The sequence below is a fragment of the Hibiscus syriacus genome, unplaced genomic scaffold (genome assembly GCF_006381635.1).
Source record: "Hibiscus syriacus cultivar Baekdansim isolate YM2019G1 unplaced genomic scaffold, ASM638163v2 tig00111810_pilon, whole genome shotgun sequence".
Taxonomy (NCBI): domain Eukaryota; kingdom Viridiplantae; phylum Streptophyta; class Magnoliopsida; order Malvales; family Malvaceae; genus Hibiscus; species Hibiscus syriacus.
In genome coordinates, this window is record NW_024063186.1 from 1,915,020 (window position 1) to 1,941,722 (window position 26,703).

Consider the following 26,703-nt stretch of genomic DNA (forward strand, 5'->3'; position numbering starts at 1 on the left):
TTTATTAAATATCTTTTAATATATCCGATAATATCATAGGTTAACCCACATTTTCTAAGGCAATCTCATAGCCGTAACTCTCTTGCACGCTACAAGAAAAAAGAAGGAAAGAAAGGGCACGTACGACAAATGTCACTTACTTGTCTCTCTCTTTCGGGGTGAAAATTTGGCATTATGCTAACGAAGACGCAAAACCGTCACCTACTGGAAGTCCTATCTCCTTTATCAGAATAAGACAATTCTTCAAGATAATGTAAAGAAAAGTGACAGCCAAAAATCCATCCTTTTAAACATTCTCGGCATTATTTCCTGGATAACGCTCATTCTCTTTTATTTTTAAAACAATTATCGCCGAAATTGATAAACTCATCTTAAATGGAAGAAACAACAATTCTTTACTCATCTCTTTCCCTTTTCTTCCTTCTCCTTTGTTTAAACTTGTTCCGATCCAAGAAACACCCATACTCGGCCACCTCCACTCCCCATACTCGGCCACCTCCACCGCCTCAGACCTCCTGTCCACCGTTTCTACCACTCTCTTTCTCAAAAATATGGTCCAATCTTCTCCCTTCGCCTCGGCTATCGGCTTGTGGTGGTGGTTTCATCTTCCACCGCGGCGGAGGAATGCTTCACTAAGAACGATGTACTTTTGGCTAATCGTCTCAAGTTGATATGGGGAAGTACACCGGCTACAACTATACCCATAGTACTAAATTACTGTCGTAATGTTGTGTAACACCCGTATCATAACGTTTTTTTAAGATTATTGTGATGTAATATCGACGCAACGTAATAAGAGAATCGCATCACGATTGTTACGGTCAAAAACTATTACGTAACACCGCAACACACTATAAATTACATCGCAACAAACTTTAAATTATTTGAAATATAAAATTACATAGATTAATTGTTTTAATTTAATTCTTAAAACTAGATTATAAATATATATATATCATTAATAATATCATAATAGTTATTTAAATTTAAATTAATTAAATTATTAATTTTGATAGTAAATTGTATATTTGTCGTTACGTATTTTTTTAAGTTATGTAAAATGAATATTTTTATGTTACAATATAAAACATTTAATATAATTTTAGTGATATTGTTTATATGTTATTTATTAACATTATTATTGTTATTATCCATTATTCAGTATGATAGCATTTATATAGTTTATATTTGTTTTTAATAAATTTTTATCTATTTAAATTTTTATTTTCAAAATAAAATAAAATATAAAATAAATATAATATTTTAGACGTATTGTGATTTTTGAGAAATAGATCACACTCGCGATAGCTCCAACACGTTACATAACGTTCGCAACATTCACAACCGCAACACCGTAATAAAATCTACAACCACAATTTGATACTATGAATACACCACATTTACAATCTCATCCTACGGTGATGATTGGCGCAACTTACGTCGTATCGGCGCCATTGAAATCTTCTCGGCTAGGCGTCTCAATGCCATTGCGAGCGTTCGGGAAGATGAGGTCAGGCGTATGTTGGTGACATTGTCACGTGACTCGCGTCGAGGGTTTGTAAGAGTGGACCTCAACTCCACGTTTCGCGACTTGACATTCAATAACATAATGAGGATGGTTGCAGGGAAGAGGTACTACAGAGAGGAAGTGATGGATGACAATAAAGCGAGCGAGTTTACGGAGCTTATAGCACAGGCGATTGGCTATGGTGGATCGGCAAATACTGCAGATTTCTTGCCTGTGATTAATTGGTTTGGAGGATATGAAAAGAAGGTGAAGATGCTTGCGGAAAAAATAGACGTATTAGCGCAAGAGTTGATAGATGAGCACCGATGTAAGAAGCTGAATAATAATAACAATATGTACGATCGATCACCTTCTTAAATTGCAACAATCTGATCCTCATTACTATACTGATGAAATCATCAAAGGGCTTATGTTGTTTAGTCGGAATCTTCTCTCTTCTAGTTCCATCCTTTCCATAATCTAAAACCATGTTAACATGAATAGGGTTATGTATATCACGATGTCAATAACGTGTATGGTTATTATGCAGGTGCTAATACTTGCAGGAACTGATACATCAGCAGTGACCATAGAATGGGCAATGTCTGATTTGCTAAACCACCCGCATGTATTGAGGAGGGCTAATGCTGAAATAGACAGTGAAATAGGGGAAGAAAACCTGATCGATGAATCAGATGTTCCAAAGCTAAAATATCTTCAAAATATTGTACTTGAGACTCTTAGATTATACCCTGCAGCCCCTCTTCTGATTCCACACATGCCATCTAGTGATTGCAGCATTGGTGGATACAATGTTCCTCGTGGCACGATCGTGTTGTGAATGCATGGTCCATTCATAGGGACCAAAAATTATGGGATGATCCAACAAGTTTCAAGCCAGAGAGATTTGAGAATGATGATGCTGATTTAGGGTGTCACAAGCTAATGCCATTTGGGTTAGGAAGAAGGGCTAGTCCAGGAGCAGGGCAAGATCAACGAGTGGTGGGCTTAACCTTAGTATCATTGATTCAATGCTTTTGAGTGGGAAAGGATTGATGGCAACGCAATTGACATGGTTGAACGAACAGGAGGCACCATGCCTAAAGCTAATCCCTTGAAGGCTTTGTGCAAAGCTCGCCCCATTGTGGAAGGAACTTTTTATTGATTGCATCGAGGCACCATGCCTAAAGCTAATCCCTTGAAGGCTTTGTGCAAAGCTCGCCCCATTGTGGAAGGAACTTTTTATTGATTGCATTCTTGTATGGGATGGGTTTCGTGCGATCCGTACCACTCCATATCCGATTAGGTGGTAGGATGAAAAATAATAAACATAACGGAGATTGAGTAAATCTTAAAATTTATATAAGTGATAATTTTAAATATTATTCACAATGGGTCACGGGCTAAAAACAAAAGTAAAAATTCTTGACGAAAACAAAAGTAAAATTTTATTGATTGGAACGAGTTTTTTCTTTCTTCCCTATTGCATCATCTATTTTATTGATTTTTTTATTGATTTTGCCATAGCTCACTTATATTCAGTGGCGGATGCACTAAGCTCCCATAGGGGCCAAGTGTATCTCCATTATTTTGGAAAAGTAGTTAAATTTAGTTTAATGTGTTAAGGAAAAAAATTACAATTTTTACCTATCCGTTATTCTTAAGAAAAGAAAATTAAAATTTTGAACTCCGTTCTTAAATTTCTGGATCCGCCACTTTATATTACGATGTCTATTGAATACGAGACCCACAGAAATACAAAATCCCAAAATATAAACAACGTGTAGTAATATATCAATAGAGCGGAAATTTTTTTAAAACTTTCCAGGAAAATCGAGGAGAAAATATGTAGATTAATTAATTAAATAAATTATAATACTTATTAATTTCTGCATTTAATTCAGTCCTCGCATTTGTTTTCATTTGCAGTGTCCATTATTTAACCAGAATAAAACCAAACTACTATTAGTCAGTCACTAAGAAAGGGCTAACAACTTGAAACATCACAAACCCAGACAGATCAATACTAGGTTATCGACACACATTTCGGCAGCCGGGGCCTGATCTTTAGTTAAAAAAACCGAAAAAATTCAATAATTAAACGAAAAACACTCCAACCCTGACTAAGTATCTCAAGATGTCTGTTGTGATTTAAACCTATGGCTGGTGTACCTTAGTCAAAGACAAAACTCCTGCCTAAGATAGATTGAAGATTGCAGAAAACTTATCTAAGCTCAAAGGTTGGACATAAGCGAAATAGAGGCGAATAACACACCTTTCAAGCATCCATGTCCTTGTGATAGATGTCCCAAAATCAACTTGCAGTACTTGTCTGCCTCCTCCAATGATGCATCAGCGTCGACTTCTGCTTTCTCATTCTATTTATAAAAACAAATGGAACGAGTTAGGTGTTGATCCAGGCTGGTTCCAATTTGTCGAAAACCATAAAAGCATGTAAGAGTATAGAGCAGAAACAAAATGCAGCGAGTGTTCGGAAACCACAAAACTTATGAGAATGCCTTACCTTCAGCCTGAAACTTTTTAAGTTTCCCTCGGTGGATCAACTGTAGAATGTTCCACAAAAAGATTTCTCAAAACAGTAACACTTGCTTCTAGATTTTCGATATAAAGCGCATCCTGTTTCAAAAGATACAGGAAAAGTCCAACAAAACTTATAACAATTTGTAAATTGTAAGTGGATGAAAATCTCCAAATTCAAATAGCGCAGAAATTTCTCACCCATTGATTATAACACTCAAGATTTTGAGTTAAACACCAAATAAAAATATCACTTGATTCCTTTGATAATTCTGGAACACCTGCAAAACAAAACAAAAATCAAATACAGTAGGAATGGATCGAGGTTATTTCCTGTACCACTTAATTCAGGTCGGTTGAAGATGCCAGTCTATAAGAATTTTATTTTACCTTCTCCGGCAGCTTTTATGGCATAGTTCAGTATATGTTGGCCAACTTGTTTCATTGATTTGCTTCCTGGAGAACCAGCAAGGGAAACCCCCTTCAGGGTAGGATAAATAGCTTCAAACCTCTCGGTTGCCTAAATCATTAATCGATTATAAATGTATCAGATCTCAGGACCTTTGGGAAACCTAGGATGGAATCAAAAAGAAGTCATGAAAAGAGAACCTACCTTAACTCAAGCTGAGGGTGCAGGAAAGGTGTGTCTCATCAAAATATCAAGGGCAGAAGGTGGCACCAGTCGATATCCCTTTCTGACAGCACCATTAACAAAAATAGGATGTGTAACAACCCTAACCCTAACTCAACCCGGATACAAGTCCGAGCTAAAAGCACTCGCGGCGATAGTAAAAACGCCGCAAGAAGCGCCGACCATACCAGCTCCGCTAATGTTAGCGGCGTTTGTGAAATAAAAACGCCGCAAAAAGTCAAGATCTATAGAGGCTTTTTTGAAACAAACGCCGCAAAAGGTCAGATCTATAGCGGCGTTTTTGTAGACAAACGCCGCAAAAGTTCAGATTTGTAGCAGCGTTTTTGGATACAAATGCCGCAAAAGGTCAGATCTGTAGTGGCGTTTTTGAAACAAACGCCGTAATTACCATTCTTTAGCTAAGATTAATTGATATTTTGCATATTTCATTTATGCTCTATATCACCTAAATTTAATATCATGTAACTTTATATAAATAACAACAACCATAAATTTTAACAACAAAATAAATTAAAATTTATAAACATTAAAATTAAATGTAATGTAGTTTGACATTGTTCTCTAGAATTTAGTCTAGGTTATTTCACTTTCAATTAAAAAAATATTATTCACTATAATTTAGTCTTCTTTGCTCCGATTCACTAAGAAGACTCCTTGCACGCTTTAATGCTTCATTTGAAACAGATAACGATCTTCCACCTATACTATGAAAATTGAGAATTAGCAAATTTTCGTTCTCATCTCATCCATTGTTTAGTCAACATCATCTATATTCCTATAAAGAATGCAAATTTCAGTTTAACTGTGAGAATTAACCTCTGCTAATGCTTCATGAAAGACCCAAATATAAGTGCTAATTTAGACAGCATAAACCGCAGGCCAACAAACATCAATGATATGGTAATGATATGATGAATTTGACAGAATACATACGTTGCTTTCTGCATTGCTTTCATTGCAGCAGCTCCAATTCTCAATGCATCTACAGTTTCGATTGTGGCTTTAGCACATTCTAACATTATCATTTGTGGAAATTGATATATACAATTAAGTAATGTTATAGTTATAATAATAATAATAAGCCCTCCAAGGGAATAGTTAAAACACTGAAAAAGAAGAAAAAAATCAAGTCACTTGATCATGAATACGAAACTAGAAGTTCCCAAGCTGCTCTATTTGTTGTTCATATAATCTCTTCCTCTTCAGGCACTGTATAGCAACTGTACAAGAATAACAGTAATGAATAAAAAGTTCGCTATAAATTTAACCAATATGGTTTTAAATGATACATAGCAGTAATGAATAAAAAGTTCTCTATAAATTTAACCTATATGGTTTTAAATGGTCAGTGGCGTAAACATAACATAGTATATGGGATAAACAACGGTTGTGTTGAAAGTATCAAGTGCCTGCAATTATGAAGGCAAAATAACAATAACAAAAAAAAAGGAATCAAACTGTGAAACTGAAGTCTTAAATTAGCTAAAATCAGCAACACGAATTCAAGGTAAGGGGACATTGATTCGGAGTAAGAAAATAATAAATAGATAAATTTCAACTGATTAAAGTTTAAATTAATGATTATGAACACAAAAAAAAATTATCCACAAGAAACATTTCGGCGGTAAATGAAATAGATTTTGATGTAAAATGAAAAACAAATTCTTCTTGGATATTACATGCCAACCTTTATTTACATAACAAAATGACATACTATTAAGTTGCTTCTGATCTGATAGTTGTAGGAGTAATGTTATCCCAGCTGCTTAACCTTACTTGTCTACTTTCTCGGATCCTAAGTGTGAAACACTCGCATGCTAAGTCATCGACTTAGTGAGGCATAATAATAATACAATGAAATATATGATAATGTCATAATAATATGAAATGTAATGAAATCACATATGTAGTCCATACAAGTTACATAATCAGGTATCTTATTCATAATTTTATCAAATTATCCATTTTGAATTCATATCTATAATTTCACTAGCCCATGATACAATGCTGAGAACCTAAGGTATACGAGTACAATGAGGTTGTGCACTACTGTCACCACAGCTCGTATAAATGCACTGAAGTGCCACGTAGATTTGTACCGATGCCGCGTAGAAATGCAACGAAGTGTCGTATAAGATGTCCCTGAGGACCACATAGAAATTCCTTAAGAATATATCTATGTCAATGATCAGTATGTGTCTCAAAAGACCTCACACATGTTCAAAAGAATACATATATGTTCCGAAGAACCGCGTAGACCCTCTACTCTTGGCATGCCAACTATACCTACAGTTCTCATCTGTATAACATGGGCTTTTCACAATTCACATAGTGTATCTCATAGACATGTAATTTCTTACCTTTATCGCATAATTCATGTAACCTTTCATGCATATTCATTTAAAACATCTCACATAATGCATATGGTATGAATTCATATCATGTAACATAGTATGGAATGATTCATGTATCAAGGTATTGAATTTAGACTTATCACAAGTCTAAAGTTGTAATATACTATTATAATTATGCTATGCATATGCACTCACCTAGATCACTTTGCCTTTCCCTCGGCCGATCTTACTTTCCAGATGTTCCGGAACTACTTTAGGCTCAATAGGAAAACTTTATCTCCAGCTTCAAATTCAATATGTTTTCTTTTAAGGTCAGAATAGGACTTTTTCCTATTAAACGCCACTTTGAGATTATGTTGAATTTCCTAAACTTTCTCTTCTACATCTTGAATCAAATTCGGACCAAGAACACTTCTATCTTTGAGCTAATACCAGTTTAATGGCGTACGATATTTTCTCTCATATAATGCCTCATAGGGTGCCATCTTGATACTAGACTGATAACTATTATTGTAAACGAACTCTGTGGTAATACTTCTCTCACGATCCTTTGAACTCAATTATACATGCTCTTAACATATCTTCCAATATTTGAATTGTCCTCTCTGATTACCCGTCATTCTGAGGGTGAAAGGTCGTACTAAAATTTAAACGAGTCCCCAAAGCTATATGCAAGGATTTCTAAAATTTCGAGGTGAATCGAGGGTCTCGGTCAGAAACTATAGAAACAAGCACTCCATACAATCTAATAATTTCTCTGATATACAACTCCGCATATTTTTCCATAGATAAATCAGTTTCGAAAGGAAGGAAATGTGCTAACTTGATCAATCAATCAACGATTACCCGGATTGAATCTCTTTTGTTCAGAGTCAGGGGTAACCCTGAAACAAAATCCATCATCACATTTTCCCACTTCCACTAAGGAATGGAAAGTGGTTGCAATAATCCTGACGGAACTTGATGCTCGGCTTTGACTTGTTGACATACCAAACACTTAGACACAATTCGGTGGTGCTTCATTTCATCCCTGACCACCAATACTGATCCTTCAATCCATATACATCTTGGTTCCACCCGGGTGCATCGTCAATGGGTTACAATGAGCCTCTGTTAATAAATCTTTTTTCAACTCCTCATAGTCGGGTATCACAATTATTCCTTTATAATACAAATTCTCATCCGGCTTAATCTCAAAATCTTTAATTTCTTTATTTTTCACTTGCTCTATTCTTTTCAAACACCCTTCATCTTTACTTTATAGTTCTCCAATTCGATCCAACCATGCTGGTTTAAGTTTTAATTCTATACATAACCCATCATCTCCAACTAAGATAATCTCGCGTCCTTAGCTCGTAAGGCTACAAACGTTTTCCTGCTCAAAGCATTTGCTACCACATTAGCCTTTTCAAGATGGTAGTAAATTATTACATCATAATCTCTTAAGAATTCAACCCATCTCCTTTGTCTCAAATTAAGCTCTTTTTGAGTCATCAGATACTTCAAACTCTTATGATCCGTATACAAATAACAATGTTCTCCGTACAGATAATGATGTCAGTTATTGAGAGCGAACACCACTGCAATCATTTCTAAATCATGAGTGGGATAATTCTTTTTATGTGGTTTCAACTGTCTCTATACATACGCTACCACTTTCCCCTCTTGCATTAATACACATCCTAACCCATTATGGGACGCGTCACTGTACACTACAAAATTCTTGCCAGATTCAGGTTGAACCAACACAGGAGCTTCTGTCAAAATTCTCTTAAAAGCTTCAAAACTCTCTTGGCATTAGGAGTCCAAACAAACAGTACGTTCTTTCTCATCAGCTTTGTTAAAGGCAACACTATCATCGAAAACTTCTTAACAAATCTGCGATAATAACCGGCAAGTCCAAGGAAACTCCGGGCTTCCGATACATTATTTGGAACCTCTCATTCCAGAATAGCTTTTGTCTTTGAGGATCCACCTGAATCCATCTGCCGAGATCACATGCCCTAGGAAATTACTTCATTAAGCCAAAACTCACATTTGGACAGTTTGGTACAAAGTTTCTTATCTATGAGAATTTGTAAAACTGTCCTCAAATGTGCATTATACTCTTCATTGGATTTCAAGTACACCAGTATGTCATCGATAATACCACTACAAATTGGTCCAAATAAGGTTGAAATATCCTATTCAAGAGATCTATGAAAGCAACAGGTGCATTTGTTACTCTAAATGGCATTACGATGAATTGATAGAGGTCATATCTCGTTCTGAAAGCTGTCTTCGGAATATCCTTCTCCTAAGTCTTCAATTTATGATAACCAGAGCATAAGTCAATCTTCGAGAATATTGAAGCTCCCTTTAACTGATCAATAAGTTGTCAATTCGGGGGAGGAGATATTTATTCTTGATGGTCACCTATTAAGCTGTCGATAATCAATGCAGAAACGTATTGATCTATCATTCTTCTTCACAAATAAAATTGGAGCTCCCCAAGGCGATACACTTGGTCAAATGAATCCATTCTCTAACAACTCTTACAATCGATTCTTTAACTCTTGTAATTCCTTCGGAGCCATCTGATAAGGTGTCATTGCAATCGGAGTTGTTCCTGACATTACTTCGATTTGAAATTCTACCTCTCTGTCTGGAGATAATCTGGCAACTCCTCCGGGAAAACATCAGGGAATTCTCAGACTATTGGGATCTCATCTAACCCTTTCTCTTTAGTTCTTATGTCGACCACATTCGCAAGAAAACCTTGACATCCTTATAGCAGCAACTTCTTGGCTGACATCGCTGATATTACATTTATTAAAGGATCAAACCTTTCAATGTTCACATTCACTTCTATCCCTTCTGGACTCTCAGAGTTATATTTTTCAGTCTACAATCAACATTCCATAATAACGAAACAACCAATCTATTCCCAGAACCACTTCGAACTCATCAAAGGGTAATTTTATCATATAGCAAGGAATTCAATTCTCTGAATCTTTATGGGACACCTCTTACAGATTTTATACCCGAGCACTATGCCCTAAAGGATTAGTTACTATCACCTCATTACTCGTAGCTTCTAATGGAATTCTCAATTCCTTTACTACTTTAATAGTAATATAAGAATAATTGGAACCCGGATCAATCAATACCAATACTAATTTATCAAACAGCTGGAAAGTACCTGCTATAATATCGGGATCTTAACTTGTCTTTAGATTGTACATGTGCAGTTGAACGGACTTCAGGTTGTGCAGAGGATTCAGACTGTTCCTCCCTCTACCTCTTCCTCGTCCTCTTTGCGAGGAAGAACCAACTCTCAGATGGTGCAGGCTCACCAACCATCAATGGACAATCCTGGATAAAATGTTCGGTATCTCCACATCGGAAACAAGCTCCAGAAGCCATCCGACATATCCCTAAATGATTCTTTCCGCAATGCTAACACTGTCTTGCTTGACCTTGATTGGATCTCCCAGCACCATATCCCATTGATTGTGTCTGTCTAGGTCTCGCCTGACTCGCTCCTCTAGCAGAGGATGCAATTGATTCTGACCTAGCTTGTGATCGAAATCCTGAATCTCTTTCTCTTTTTGGTGGTGTTGAGCTGGAAGAAGTACCCGTTCTCTTTGAAGTTTGAACTCTTTGATCCCCAAATCTTTCATTCTGAGCTCTTTCTAGAGCTTTAGCATGGTTAATCACCTCCTGGAATGAGGACAAGTTCAGTTCTATCAGTATTTCTTTCAACCTAGGGCGCAAACCATTCACAAGCCTCTTTTTCTGTAGGCACAAGTTCCACAGCAAACCGACTCAGTTTATTAAATTCACATTCATATTCGTATACCGAGCGATTCATCTGTTTCAAGTTCATAAACTCTTGCTTTATTTTCCGAATAAACTGATCTCCAATGTACTTGTGTTTAAATTCTTCTAAGAACAAAGAGCAGTCAACGGTCACTTGCTATCCTCATGGTGACGTTCGTCCACCGTATCTTCGCTTGACCCCTTAATAAAGACACAACTCCATCCAACTTCTCCACTTCAGAGCAGTGGAGACCATCTAGCATGCTTTTCAAATCATTCAGTCAAAGATCCGCCGCCACCGACCTTCCTCGTCTTCTCCCTTAAATTTGGGAGCTTCTAATCCTCTAACTCTTTCGTTATATTCATTCTGGAGTTGCTGGAGCAGGAGGTTGGAGACGTCATAATAGCATCCAACGTCCTGAAAAATGTATCCTGATCTTATACAGGCACTCCCTGAGATGTCTATTCTTCACCTTGCCTGGCCAGGGCAGGTGAATTATTGCTTTCAGCAGACCTATCTTCTCCCTCTTCACTTCAGGAGCTACTATGTTCGAACATCTAATAAGAATAAACATATCGTTCTATTAGCAAAACATACTCATTACTATACCAGATCAGAAGTTTCACGATGTGTTGGCATATATACAATTAAAGACACTCTAAACTCTGGTTTATGCCTAGAATCGGCAAAACCGTAGTTATGATACCATCAAATGTAACACCCCCAACCCGTACCCGACCATACGAGTCCGAGTTGTCACATTAACTTTTTAAAACAATATTCTTAACAAAATAACAAAACATTTGAACTTATATTATTAAGATACAACAATAAATAAGTTTACCAAAATGCTCAGAGCATACACAACTTAACCATTTGATTACATGGCAACCTATATTTACATAACAAAATGACACACTATTAAGTTGCTTATGATCTGATAGTTGTAGGAGTAATGTTGTCCTAGCTCTTAACATTGCTTGTCTACTTTCTCGGATCCTACGTGTGAAACACTCACACGCTAAGTCATCGACTTAGTGAGGCATAATAATAATAATAATGAAATAATGATAATGCCATAATAATATGAAACGTAAATGAAATCACATATGTAGTTCATACAAGTTACATAATCAAGTATCTTATTCATAATTTTATCAATTATCCATTATGAATTCATATCTATAATTCACTAGCCCATGATACAATACTGAGAATCTAAGGTATAGGAGTACAATGAGGTTGTGCACTATGTTGTCATCACAGCTCGTATAAATGCACCGAAGTGCCACGTAGATTTACACCGAAGTACCGCGTAGAAATGTACCTAAGTGCCGTATAAGATGTCCCTAAGGACCACATAGAAATTCCTTAAGAATCATATACATATGCCAAGGATCAAGTATGCGTCTCAAAAGACTTCACACATGTTCCAAAGAATACATATGTCCGAAGGACCGCGTAGACCCTCTACTCTTGGCATGCCAACTATACCTACAGTTCTCATCGCATAACATGGATTTTCACAATTCACATAGTGTATCTCATAGACATATAATTTCTTACCTTTATCGCATAATTCATGTAACCTTCATGCATATTCATTTAAAAACATCTCACATAATGCATATGGTATGAATTCATATCATGTAACATAGTATGGAATGATTCATGTATCAAGGTATTGAATTTAGACTTATCACAAGTCTAAAGTTGTAATATACTATTATAATTATGCTATGCATATGCACTCACCCTAGATATCTTTGCCTTTCTCTCGGCCGATCTTACTTTCATATGTTCCGGAACTACTTTAGGCTCAATATCTATAAAAATAAATTTTAAGGCAATTATCAGATGACTAAGCCTTATAATTCGATAATAATAACTTAAACTAATTTAACAAACCATAATTCATTTTTCCCATTAGGGGTATTAGTACACTAGGGGTGTATCGGTACCCAAATTAGGTTCGAAATTCATAGGTATACGTGCCTATGTTTATCGATACACAGGTATCGGTACACTCATGAATGTATCGATAAACCTGAAGTTGTTCTTTAAAAATTAGTCTGAGTGTATCAGTACCTATTCATAGTGTACCGATACACCAGCCTAGAACATATTTTTCACCGAAAATTATCAACACATCACCCAAGTTTCATGTATAAATCCCTTGTTTAGTACACTAGGGGTGTATCGGTACCCAAATTAGGTTCGAAATTCATAGGTATACGTGCCTATGTTTATCGATACACAGGTATCGGTACACTCATGAATGTATCGATAAACCCTGAAGTTGTTCTTTAAAAATTAGTCTGAGTGTATCAGTACCTATTCATAGTGTACCGATACACCAGCCTAGAACATATTATTTCACCCGAAAATTATCAACACATCACCCAAGTTTCATGTATAAATCCCTTGTTATGCTACCAAACTAAACTATAACCACTTTAACTAATTTCTATCATTTCCACACCTTATTATCTCTCATATCTCACCCAAAATCTTAAAGCTAAGAATCGTACCAAATTTTGCATGTTATCCAAACTTAATTCTAACACTTACAACTTCATATTCTCATGTATGACAGGTCAAATTCAATTCCTAAATTCATTTAAACCTTCCAATTCAAGTTTTCACTTAAATGCTTAATATCTTCAATCCTCCATAACTTGCTATTCTTTGAGTTTCTAAGTCCTTTTTCTCTCCATCATCTTTCCTAAAGCTTCATTGATCAAACCATGCTTGACTCTCAAGAATTAACAAAAAGAAAGCCAACTCACCTTTGCTTAAGTGTTTCACGGTGGAGAAGAAGAAAATGAAGAAGAGAAGTCTGAAAACTTTTGTTTCCTCAAAATGGATTCCACGTGGGTTTTAAAATACCCACAACTAATATTTAATTATTTCTTTGCTAAAAGACCCATTTACCCCTTTACTCCTTCATTCTTTGCCAATACATCTTACATAAAATATTTCAATTAAGTCTTTCAACTTTTCAATTTATCTAATTTAGTCGCTAAATTTTAAAATCTCACAATTTGGTCACTAACCCCACAATTTGGTCACTAACCCGATATTGAGGATGTTACAGGATGAGCTTTCGGGAGGAAATTATTCTGATAGCAACAGATAAACAACTATGATCAAAGAATTGGGGGGAAAAGGGAAGTGTTGGCATAAAGAAAGCCTATAGATTTAACATATAAAGATATTTCTCAAATGCCACGGACCAAAGATTTGAAAATGCAATCAATTTATCAAAAGAAAATGGCACACCTCTCTACCAGCTGCAAGATCAAGTCTCTAGACTGAGGATTACAACTTGACGTGACACTTAGCATAGGCAGCAAAACATGTACCCACATGTACAGCCCCACAGCTAAATCTCCTTGGGTGGCCTGCAAGAAAAAAACAAACAAACACAACGTTGAAATTCATACCCTAAAGAGCAATTTGTATCTGGAGAAACATTATACTCTTAAGGTTGTCAATGGTCACCTGAGCAATCATCCACACAATGATAGGCAGTTTATACTGTCCCTGATATTTCGGATCTTCCCTCAATGTTGGTGCCAAATTGATCAAAACATCAGGCTTTTAGTGTCATTGATAAAACCAGAAATATAGCAACCTGCAATTACAGATTAGTCAATTAAACAGGAATTGCTCCTCTGAATAGCTGCTGACATTAATCAGTAGAAGATTATATAACAATATTCAAACAAAGCAGATTAGCATTCAGATTATTGGCTGAATTGAAATCAGTTAAGCAGAACTTAAATAGAAACATTTTGAAGAGAACTAAATTACACATTTCGGAAAGAAACAGGTCTCTCAGGACTTCGGAGGAGATTCTTGGTCATGACCTCGCCTCATTTACAAAGAAGAAAGTTTGGAGTCAACCCTACCAAATAACTAACCAATCCTTTATACAATTATGGCTAGAAGAATGAAATTTGTGCGATATATGACAATATATAAAGATGCGGGTAAGACCAATATAGTATATCAAACGATGTCTCTCAGTTTCTATAAAAGTTAAAACCTTTTCTGATCCGCATGATACCATCATACTAATCCGATTACATAATAAATTGTCGATCAACTTTATTTTGGTAGGCCATCTCTGGTACTTCAAACTATAATATACTTAGAAATAAATTATAAAATGCATGATCCATATTTCAAAGTCTTCCATCTAGTTCGACAATTATAGCATAACATATAAAAAGTCTCACCCCTTGAACCAAATAGATACATGAAAGTAACATCAGGAAAACAGATCATATTTTATGTTTATTTGTATCAGACAATGAAACAAGTAGGAAATTACCAGTTACTAGCATGCAAGAGGTAACACCCAAGTACGAAAATTTCATGCTTTGTACATAAACATGCAAGCCTCCATTATTTTTCTACTAAGTACAACCTCCATCCGTTTAGATCAATCTCGAAGATGCTGTGTGTCGGAACCGTCATTCGGGTGGGCCCGGAATTGGGCTTCGACTTAGGAAAATGGATTAGGAGTCGCCACCGATCTTTTATTTTAAAACTAATGGGTAGATCGGATACCTTATTTCTTACCTGATATGCGTCTTTCCAAAGATGTGTCGGATTCGGGAGTCGGTTACAGTCAAGGAAGGGTTACCACCTTTGAACTGCCCTTTCGGTACTACGTTATTTCCAGTTGTCTTACGTTAAGAAAATTGCAAGTTTAATTAAAAAGGTAAAAATTGATCCGAATTACTTACCTTTAATGAGTTTATGGAAATACCCTTAAAAATTAAAATAAGGTGTTAAAAGAAAATAATAATGATAAAAAAAACAAACTAAAGAGTAAACCAAAGAAATAAATGAAACAAACAAGAATAAACGGAAAATAAATGGATGAAACAAACACGAAGAATAAAAACGAAATTGAATAAAATAAAATAAATGAGGATAAAAAATAATAAGAAAGGTAAAGTGTTTAAAAAAAGGGAAAATAATAATAAGAGCAAAAAACTAAAAAATAAAATGAAAATAAATACATACATACATAGTATAAATAAAATAATAAAATAAAATATATACAAATATAAAAATGTATGTAAAAAATACTAAAATAATAAAATAATAATAATAAATGAAAAATAGAAAAAATAATAATAATAATAATAATAAAAAGAATGGAATATATATATATACCATAAATAATAGAATAAATAATAAAACGTAATATAATAAAAATGTAAATAAATATATAAAATTAAAATAATAAATACGAATTGATTTTAACATGGAGGTTAAATTGAAAAGGAAAACAATCAAGTGGCCAAATTAAAAGAAAACTGGAGTTTAAATTTAATTTTGGACCAAAATGGAAGTTTTTAAAGTCAGAGGGGCCAAAAGAGCAGTTAACCCTTCTTTGAGGCAAAACACGCGGTTCACGTGGTAATGGATCGGGTCGCACGGGTCGGTTCGGTTCGGGCCAGCTTAATGGGTTGTATAAAAGTTAAAAATTAAAACTTAAGTTTCATTTTCACCAAACATCAATCCCTTCCCCCTTCATTTTCTCTCTTCGATGCAAGGGTGTTCTTCCTTTGTGAAGAATACCACCGCAGCAAACCCAGAAAAGTGGTGGCGGCGCCTCACCGGCTGCCATTCATCGTGGCGATATATATATATATATATATATATATATATATATATATATATTATTTCTCAAAAGCTCCCATTCTCCTTTTTTAAAAGATCAAAACTTTTTTTGAAAACAAACCTCAGGGGTGAATAGATCTAAAAAAAGAAAGCTTGTCTCTTTTCCCCTATACTCATCGGTTCAAAAAATATCTCTTTTGTATTTTCCGAATCAAAACAGCTAGACAAACAAACAAGCCTTCAAAACGAATAAAGGTATAGACTTTACATTTTTGTTATTTCTTTCGAAATAAGATATGCTTCAATCGTTCTGTTATTTTGGCTACAACTTGCTCGAAACTTTGCTTGTATTTCGTGTAATCCGAATGTTCTGTAAATGGTGTTGCTTACATGAATTTATAGGATTAAAATTCCTATTTTTAGGTGTTTAAAACCGAAAATAACATTGATATTATTCTTGTGTTTGTTGGTGAAGGATGAGCCACTTTCGTTGGATGTTTCGTGGTCATTGGAGGCGTAAGACGTGCTACTGTAGGAGTCTCGACCATGGGTGATGCGGTGCCTCTTGGAACGCTAGGGTTCTGAAAACTCTAGCTTGATGCGTGATTGGGGTCTGTTGGGTCAGCGTGGGTTTGATGTTTTGCTGGGCTTGTTTTGTATTTGATTTCGAGCTGAATATTCAAACCTGCAATATGTAAAGAAAGATAAATTAGTGGTAATAAATATATGTTATCTAATTATAATATATATATGTGCATATTATGTAATTAAACACATACAACATATATTATAAATAATAACACATAAATCATGTAAATGTCCTGTGGACGAAAATGAGTGTCTACAGCTGCCCCTTTTTATCCTTTTTCGTGGAACGAAAAATAGGACAAGATAAAATGACACAAATTTTTGTTCGGTGGAGCTAAAAATTGATTCTGATATTTCATTAAGAATAATTCCTCGAGTTGCGGATGACTCCTCTGTCGCGAAGTCGGATCCATCTTGAAATGATATGGACTTGAAGCTGAAATTCGGGATTTGAATCGGAATATGGCTTCTCGTTGCCAAATTGTGATCTACTTTGGTCTTTTCCTTGGTTTAAAGACCTCGTTTAAAAATTTGACTGAAAAGTAGTTACTTGACTCTACCATGTGGTTGATAGACCTTCGAGCTGAATGAAATCGAACTCGAAAAGTTTGTGTTTCAAGAGAAACATTTTCAAAGGTTTTTCGTGTTTCAAGAGAAACTGTCTCAAGGGAGGCAAATTTTGTTTCAAGAGAAACATTTCAAAGATTGATGTTTCAAGAGAAGCTGTCTCAAGAGAGACAAAATTTGTTTCAAGGGAACTGTCTCAAGAGAGACAAAATTGTTCCCAGGGAAACTGTCTCAAGAGAGACGTAAATTGTTTCAAGGGAAACTGTCTCAAGAGAGACAAAACTTTGTTTTTGAGTAAATTAGTCTTAAGCGAGATGACCCCTTGTTTCGGAGAAACAATCTCAAAGGCGATCGATAACCTGCTATTCCTGCATGTTAAAGGAATTCTTATAGAAGCTCTAATCGTTAACTTAAGGAAGCCAAATCATGGATGGCTCCTTCGCTGTGAAATTGAGCTTTTAATTGGACTCCTTCATTGTAAAGTTAAAATCCACACTTGTTGTGTTGTTTCAAGTCCAATATCCTTCGCCGTGGAGTTGAAATTGGCTCTGAAACTGGAAAGTTTATTGACAGACACTCCTTCTTTGAGTTGGATATCCTTCATCGTGAAGTGAAATCCAATCTAGAGATGGATATTGCTTGTGTGTATGATTCCCTTCATTGTGAAGCTGAAACCGTGGATGGCCCCTTCGTGAAGTTGAGCCTTGACTTGAATATCATCGTCGTGAAGTTGAAATCCAAGCTTGTATTGTTTCAAGTCCATATCCTTCGCTGTGAAGTTAAATTGGCTCTGAATAAAACTGGGAAGTTGTTTGTTGACAGTCAGTCGCCCATTCGCTGTAAAGTTGAGCTTGTGTTTCTCGAGTCCAATATCCTTCGTCGTGAAGTTGAAATTGACTCCAAATGAAACTGAAAAGTTGTTTGTTGACAGCCAGTCGCCCCTTCGCTGTGAAGTTAAAATTGACTCTGAATGAAACTGAAAAGTTGTTTGTTGATAGTCAGTTGCCCCTTCGCTGTGAAGTTGAGCTTGTGTTTTCTTGAGTCTAATATTCTTCGTTGTGAAGTTGAAATTGACTCTGAATGAAACTGAAAAGTTGTTTATTGATAGCCAGTCGCCCTTCGCTGCGAAGTTGAGCTATGTTGCCTCAAGTCCAATATCCTTCGTTGTGAAGTTGAAATTGACTCTGAATGAAACTGAAAAGTTATTTGTTGACAGTCGCCCCTTCTTTGTGAAGTTGAGCAAACCACCATCAATTTATGAATGCGCTTTTGAATCGAGTATCTTTCATCTTGAAGTTGAAACTTGACTCTAAAAGCTGCAAAAAATTATGTATGATAAAAATGATAAATGTGATGCTCTTAAGTATGTCTAAGATGCATGCAACATGAATTAATTTTGTTTTCTCTTGGATGGAGTCTCTGTTTTGTCTGTTGGTCTTGTCATTGGGATCGACCATGCCCCTATTTGCTTCTTCGGTTGTTGATAATGACACAAGTTTTATCTGGTCTGATTGTAATGTTCAAAATTTGGCATTGTTCATTCTTTCTTCAATAGAGGCAAAATGAGCCTTAACACTTCCAGGACATTTCACATTTGAGACTATCCAGTTTGAAAATGTTTTTTTTTCTTTCTTTTTCTTATTAAGAGGCAAAAAAAATGAAAATAGAAGAATTCTTTAGAACATTGCCCCTTAATTCGGGCTCGCAATCGAATGAGTTCAAAGAATATCAAAGGAATCAATAGCTCTTTTAATGCCTTCAGAGTTATAGTTCTTTGAAAACATTCAAGTGGATGAATTGATTTTAGGTTGGCTTCCTATTTTCTAAGGTTTCAGTCATAAAAATGTAATTTTTTTCTTGGTCGTTGCAACATGCCCTTTTTTGGCTAGGTATTTTAATTGGATACGGAAAACATGAAGCAACTAGCATGATCAATTACTAGACCTTTTATTTCGGTTCTCTAAAACCTTCCATTTGTTCAAGCTTTGTAGGCTTTCTAACAAAGGTAGTGCGGAAATATCGGTCTAAAAATAAAATTCTTGAGTTCTATTGTGTGAATTTCACTATAACAGGTGTTCCTTAACTCCCTTAGTCCATTATTACCGAAACTCCTTATTTAATATTGCCATTATCTGGCTAGTTGAATCCATAAAGCTGGGGCGTTTAACCAATTGTCGAATCTCATCTTTAGAGTTCAATTTCCAAATAGCTGGCCTAAACTAGATTTGCTTACTCGACTATTACATATGTGAAGATCATTATCATCAAACGTCTCAATAAAGTATAGTAATGTCGTATGTAAAAGATGCCCCATGTTGTCCGCACCTATGCACATCTAAATACCAAGCCTCTTTTATTATCTCATGAGAGGAAAAGCTATATTGGTTATTACAATAAAGGGTATGGTGTTCAAGTGTATCTTTGGGGTAAATCAAATGTCATTATTTTTTAGTCATGTCATAATGTCAAAGATTTGTAACTCCGATCATTTACAGAGTTTTTTTAATTCAGTTGATATTTAAAGAACTTCAAGTTGTAAATTTGGTTCAACATTCAACAATTCATTTAAATATCCAAAAAGAAGGTTCAAAAATAAGTTCCAAATACGAGAAAGTTCAAAAACAAATTCAAACAGGATGCCATGAAATGGAATAAGGTCTCATTTGGATGCCCCACTAGTTGGATTAGGGCTTTCATCTGCACTGGCTCTTCATTCTTCAATTGTTTCACTTGCCGCGGCTCCTTTTGATGTACTTTCAGGCGCACAATCTCTGCTTCCTCCCGATCAGCTTCTTCGTGATTTATTAGTATTTCCTTTCCTGGTTGCTGGAAATTGGGCCCAAATTTAGATCCAAAATGATCTTCCTCGGTGTGATAGTTTTGGTTGGATCCCGAACACATATTGCAGTTGTGATTGGCATAATATTCGCAAGCCTCCTGAGCTGTCCAGAATCCCTCTTGCCTTCAGGAAATCTGATATAGGTGTTGAAGTTGCGTCTGTCCCACTAATTCTTAAACCCACAGGCCAGTCCCGGATTATATTCACAGAGGCCCTTAAATTTATTTTCATTCTTTTGTCTCTTATGTTCTTCGCAGGCATTCTCCGTTGAATTGGTGACTTTCAAGTTTTGGACCTTCATCCCTTTCTCTTCTACTTTGCACTCCTGAATTGCTTGTTCTAAAGGATTCTCAGGTTGCTAGAAACCTTAACGGAACAAGATGGGGTTTCATCCTTGTTGGTCCAAGGGATTTCCTTATAGGTCCACTTCTCATTTGGGGCCATTGTGTTGAACATATTCAGGTGTTTCAATCCAGCTGTGAGCATTTTAGAATATATTTTTCTAGTGAAAAATGGAAGTGAGGGAACTGAAAGCCATGCACTTCTTTTTCTTCTCATATAGTCTCCATGACGAGATACTACTTGGCAATGACTTTTGAGTGTCCTGACTTGATGATTGAAAAGGGTAGAACCACTAATCATGAGAGGTTGATCCTTCTTGGCTTTCTTGGTCAGATTTGGTCACCTTCTATGACTCTCTTCTGTGAGTGAAGCTTATCTCTCACAAAGGAAAGGTCTTCCTACATTTTGACCCAGTGGAACCTTCCATATTTGGTTTTTGGAGCGGACCTGAAATATATGGCTCCTTAACAGGTCCTCTAGCCATTATCATTTCAGTTTTCAGCACCAGCATGCATGAGATCTACTAGTGGTTTCTCTCCATGGATCACAACATTTATCATATCCATTAACTTGGCCATTTGTTCTCTGGATTCATCCAGAAATCTTCTTGTTTGATCATCATTTCTAGTTGGGTTTTTATGAGTTGCTCTTGAATTTTCTCGATCTTTCTAACACATGCTAGTATCTAATTCATTGCTGTGGATTTCAGACACACTTCAGGTAATCTTCAATTTGCTTTCAAGCTTGTTTGTTCCTTTTTTATGAGACTCTCTGTTAGTTAATGTGGATGAAATGGAAAAAGGAAAAGAAATAAAATATGCTAATATACAAGAATGCAGATGCATGAAATGTTCGAGGCTTGATCCGAAAACATGTCTGTTATTATAATAATCCTTATGGGACAAAAATGTTTATCTTTTAAGAGACAAATATCCTGCCAGCTTCTGATATGTTGACTAGTCTTCTGCCTTCGTCTGTCACCAGTTGAATACCAGTCGAACCGCTCCGGCTTCTCAAATGTTGAGTTGCATTTTGTATTGGCCCAAGAAGTCTGGAATGACTCGGCATTTATCTTTTGTTGACCTGTTCCCAACGAATAGATCATTGGAGCCCTTAATTGATATGAACTATGTGAAGTTCATTTATCTGTTTCTTGAATTCGTCAGCAATGGTCTCCAATTTCAGCTATCATTTTGCCATTGTTGTCTTTGAAGGCACTCCCAAGATCAGTAGCATTCATCTTTCCCCGGCAACCTCTGTCAGTCAGTTCTTCAAAGATAGACTTTCATTGCTTAATGTAGATCCGGTTCATTCTAAGTCCTTTATAATGCAGCAAAGTGATATACCCTTCAATTGTGGGCACCATGTCTTCTGGGTTGAATGTGACACATAGTCGCCTTGTAGACTGTCTTCTGCATTTTCATCTCTTGTATTACAACCTCTTTTTCCATTAATGCATATTATTTACAATTAACGAACACTTTTTTGGTGGACCAACACCTCTTTTTATGATGCAAATGTTAAAAAAGGAAAAAGTTAGTAAAATAATAAAAGAAATATAAATGCAGAAATAAAGAAAGAAAATAAGAAAGACAACAGTGTGGTTAAGGTAAAAATATCCTACGTTTTGAAATAGGTTTGAGTAGGGGCTCTAATTCTCCATAGTCTCCTCGATTTAGGTTCTAAAAAAGGTACTCGAGTTCTCCTTGCCGGTGCCCCCTTGGGCTTGTCATACCTTTAGTCTTAAACCCATCACAGGCTTGTATGGACTAAGTTAAACTCGAGAGGACACATTCCCTTATGTCTATGCGGTGAATAATTCACATGAAGACATAAGGTATATGAATCCCGAAGGCTACTTGCTAGGCCTATGCGGTGATAAATTCACACGAAGGCATCGCTTTTAATCCACTTAAAAACGGGTTTGGAGCTCGGGTTTTAGAGCCTTAAGTGAAAAACAAGCTTTAAAGACTGAAATCATTAGAAAACGATTAGTACACTATTTACTCTCGAAAATATAATCAAAAGTAAGTAAAAATGATCGAAATGTTACCTTAAAATTTGAACATACCCTTTTCGTTAAAAAGACAAATGGAAATTACCTTAGCCGACTCACTTACATGTCCCCAGCAGAGTCGCCAAGCTGTCGGAACCGTCTTTTAGGTGGGCCTGGAATTGGGCTTTGACTTAGAAAAATTGATTAGGAGTCGCCACCGATCTTTTATTTTAAAATAAATGGGTAGATCGGATACCTTATTTCTTACATGATCTACGTCTTTCCAAAGATGTGTCGGATTCGGGAGTCAGTTACAGTCAATGAAGGGTTAGTACCCTTGAATTACTCTTTCGGTACTACGTAATTTCTAGTTGTCTTACGTTAAGAAAATTGCAAGTTTAATTAAAAGGTAAAAATTGATCCGAATTACTTACCTTTAATGATTTTACGAAAATACCCTTAAAAATTAAAATAAGGTGTTAAAAGATAATAATAATAATAATAATAAATCAAACTAAAGAGTAAAACCAAAGAAATAAATGAAACAGCAAGAATAAAAGAAAATAAATGGATGAAACAAACACGAAGAATAAAAACGAAATTGAATAAAATAAATAAATGAGGATAAAAGATATAAAATGTAAAGTGTTTAAAAAAAAGGAAAATAATAATAAGCAAAGAAACTAAAAAACAAAATGAAATAAATACCTAGTATAATAAAATAAAAAAAAATATACAATATAAATGTATGAAAAAAATAAAAAATAATAATAATAAATGAAAAATAGAAAAACAATAATAATAATAAAAATAATGGAATATATATATATATATATATATATAATATACCATAATAATAATATAATAATAATAATGTAATATATTAAATAAAAAAATTAAAAATAAAATAATAAAATACGATTGATTTTAACATAGGGGTTAAATTGAAAAGGAAAACAAATCAAGTGGCTAAATTAAAAGAAAGCTGGAGCTTAAATTCAATTTTGGACCAAATGGAAGTTTTTAAAGTTAGAGGGCCAAAAGCGCAGTTAACCCTTCTTTGAAGCAAACACGCGGTCACCTGGTAATCGATCGGGTCGCACGGGTCGGTTCGGGCCAGCTTAATGGGTTGTATAAAAGTTAAAATTAAAACTTAAGTTTCATTTTTACCAAACATTAACCCCTTCCCCCTTCATTTTCTCTCTTCGATGCAAAGGAAGAACATCGCCGCAGCAAACCCATAAACGCGGTGGCGACGCCTCGCCGGTCGCCGTTGAACGATGTCGGCCGCCGTTCATCGACGGCGATATATATATATTTTTGATTTCTCAAAAGCTCTCATCTCCTTTTTTAAAATATCAAAAAAAAATTTAAAATGAACCTCAGGGTGAATAGATCTAAAAAAAAAGCTCGTCTCATTTCCCCTATGCTAATCGGTTTAAAAAACAATATTTCTTTCGTATTTTCCGAATCAAAACAGCAAGACAAACATGCAGGCCTTCAAAACGAATAAAGGTACATACTTTACCTTTCGTTATTTCTTTTAAAATAAGATATGCTTCAATTGTTATGTTATTTTGGCTACAACTTGCTCGAAACTTTTGCTTGTATTTTGTGTAATCCGAATTTCCTACAAATGGTGTTTCTTACATGAATTTATAGGATTAAAAATCCTATTTTTAGGTTTTAAAACCAAAAATAACACTGATATTATTGTTGTGTTGGTTGATGGATGAGCCACTTTCGTCGGACGTTTCGGCGTCGTTGGAGGCGCAAGACGTGCTACTGTGGGAGTCTCGACCATGGGTGATGTAGTGCTGCTTGGAATGTTAGGGTTCTAAAACCTTAGCTTGTTGTGTTTGGGTCTGTTGGGTCAGCGTGGGTTTGTTGTTTTGCTGGGCTTGTTTTGTATTTGATTTCAGGCTGAATATTTAAGCTGTAATAAAATATGTTATCTAATTATAATATATAATATGTGCATATTATGTAATATAAAGCACATATAACATATATTATAAATAATAACACATAAATCATGTAAATATCCCGTGGACGAAAATGAGTGTCTACACTGGACAAATATTTTCCAAGAGAGTATAAAATAATATCAACAATTACCATAGACTTGGATGGTGCTTGCTGAGGACTTTCTTTGATCCCTTGGTAGCAGCCAGTATGCTGTCCAGTGACCATAACACAAAAGTTACTATCTCATCCGATGATCGCTGGTTCACCAATCAACCGATACCTTATAAACATCTTCCGGAACATTTGAAAGCGGAATCTATACAAAACAAAATAAAAATAGCAATCCAAAATTAAGCTAACAAGTTTTGTCTATCGTACTGCACGGAAAATAACTAAGGAAACCATTAACTTATCCAAAACATTAAAGAACCAAAACTTAAAGAAGAAAACTTACATCAACCAATTTCGAAACAGTAGATTCTTTGAAAATATTTAGCCAAGGGAATTGCGCTGCACTCACAGAAGCAAACGCTCTGCCAAAGTAATCTGCGAATCTCATTAATTGCATATCTTGCTGCGTCTCATAAGAGGTCTGAATTTTAATTTTTTTGAAGTAAGAATCAGATTCAGATCACTCAAAATTAGAACAAAAAAAGTAAATTTTAAGTTTGATTTTGAGAAAAATAAATACATTAACTATTACTCACAGTTATATCAATAAGAAAAGCGCTAAGATCACCGGCGTCAATCTTCAGAGCAGCTTCCGCCACAGTCACCTTCGGTTTTTTCGGCTTCTTCTGCTTCATCTTGTTAATCTCCACAGCACCGTTCTCCCCCGCAGCATTTGTGTCACTATCATCTTCACTGTCAAACATCAGTCCGTTAGCAACAGCAGAAGAGACTGCCGCCTCGGCTTCAACAGCCGCAACTGCTTCGGCAGCGACGAAGGCGATCCTCAGAGTGCTTTTCGATCGAACTGAAGACGTCGGAGGAGACGCCGCCATTGTGAAGATCAAAGGATAGTTCCCGGCGGATGAGGTTTCGAAGGTTTCTGATTCCGTTTCGAAGACGAAACAGTTTGCCATTCATTAACGTCCCCGTTTCTTCCGTTATCATTTTCTACTTCTCTGAGAATTTGCTCAATCATAGCTGAATTTTCGTCCATCGTTGTTTAAAATACAACAAAATGGTAAAATACTGATTGCTCTTTTTTGTTTACGTTTTTGGGAGGACTAAACGACGAAGTTTCGTCGGAGAAGACTGTGTTTACGACTAAAGAGATCGGAGAAAACGACAAAGGGAGAAAAGACACGGACAATGACTGTGTTTTAAAACTTGACACGTGGATTTCTGTTTCTTTTCCCTTCTTAATCCCTGGTTTTACGTTTCTCAATTCAGGTTTGTCTCCGTTTGGGATTAGATATGGAATAATTTATTAAAGATTTGATATTTGTAGTTTAGGATAAACTACTCAATAAATTAATGCATTCAATTAGATTAGTCATCATTAATATTTAACGAAAGGATTGATATGATAGCTAATAAAATTAATATGATTACACTTTAATCATTGATACTTATATATTCTCTCAATTTAATTCTAATTTTAATAAATTAAAAATAAAATTAATCTTTCAATAAGATGATGTCATGTGTCACAATTCAATTTAATGATTATATTTATTTTATTTTAATTAATTAATTTATTTTAATTTAATTAAAGCAAATAGAGGTGGCCTTGGGTATCGAACTTGGGTCCTTTTGGTGAGAAGAGGAAAGCCAAGTTGTTTGTTCTAAGAAGACTACATGACATATATATCTTATTCCTTAGGCAAAAACTAATGTTTAGATTCGAACACAAGCTGATATTGAAAAATAAATTTTATTTTTATCTTAAATATATTTAA

General features: G+C 35.4%; 2 pseudogenes; one reads left to right on the forward strand and one right to left on the reverse strand.

Moving 5' to 3' along the window:
- The first annotated feature begins 360 nt into the window (after positions 1-360).
- Positions 361-2,672, forward strand: LOC120171016 (annotated as a pseudogene).
- Positions 2,673-4,102: 1,430 nt separating this feature from the next.
- On the reverse strand, positions 4,103-26,084 carry LOC120171017 (annotated as a pseudogene).
- Positions 26,085-26,703: the final 619 nt, after the last annotated feature.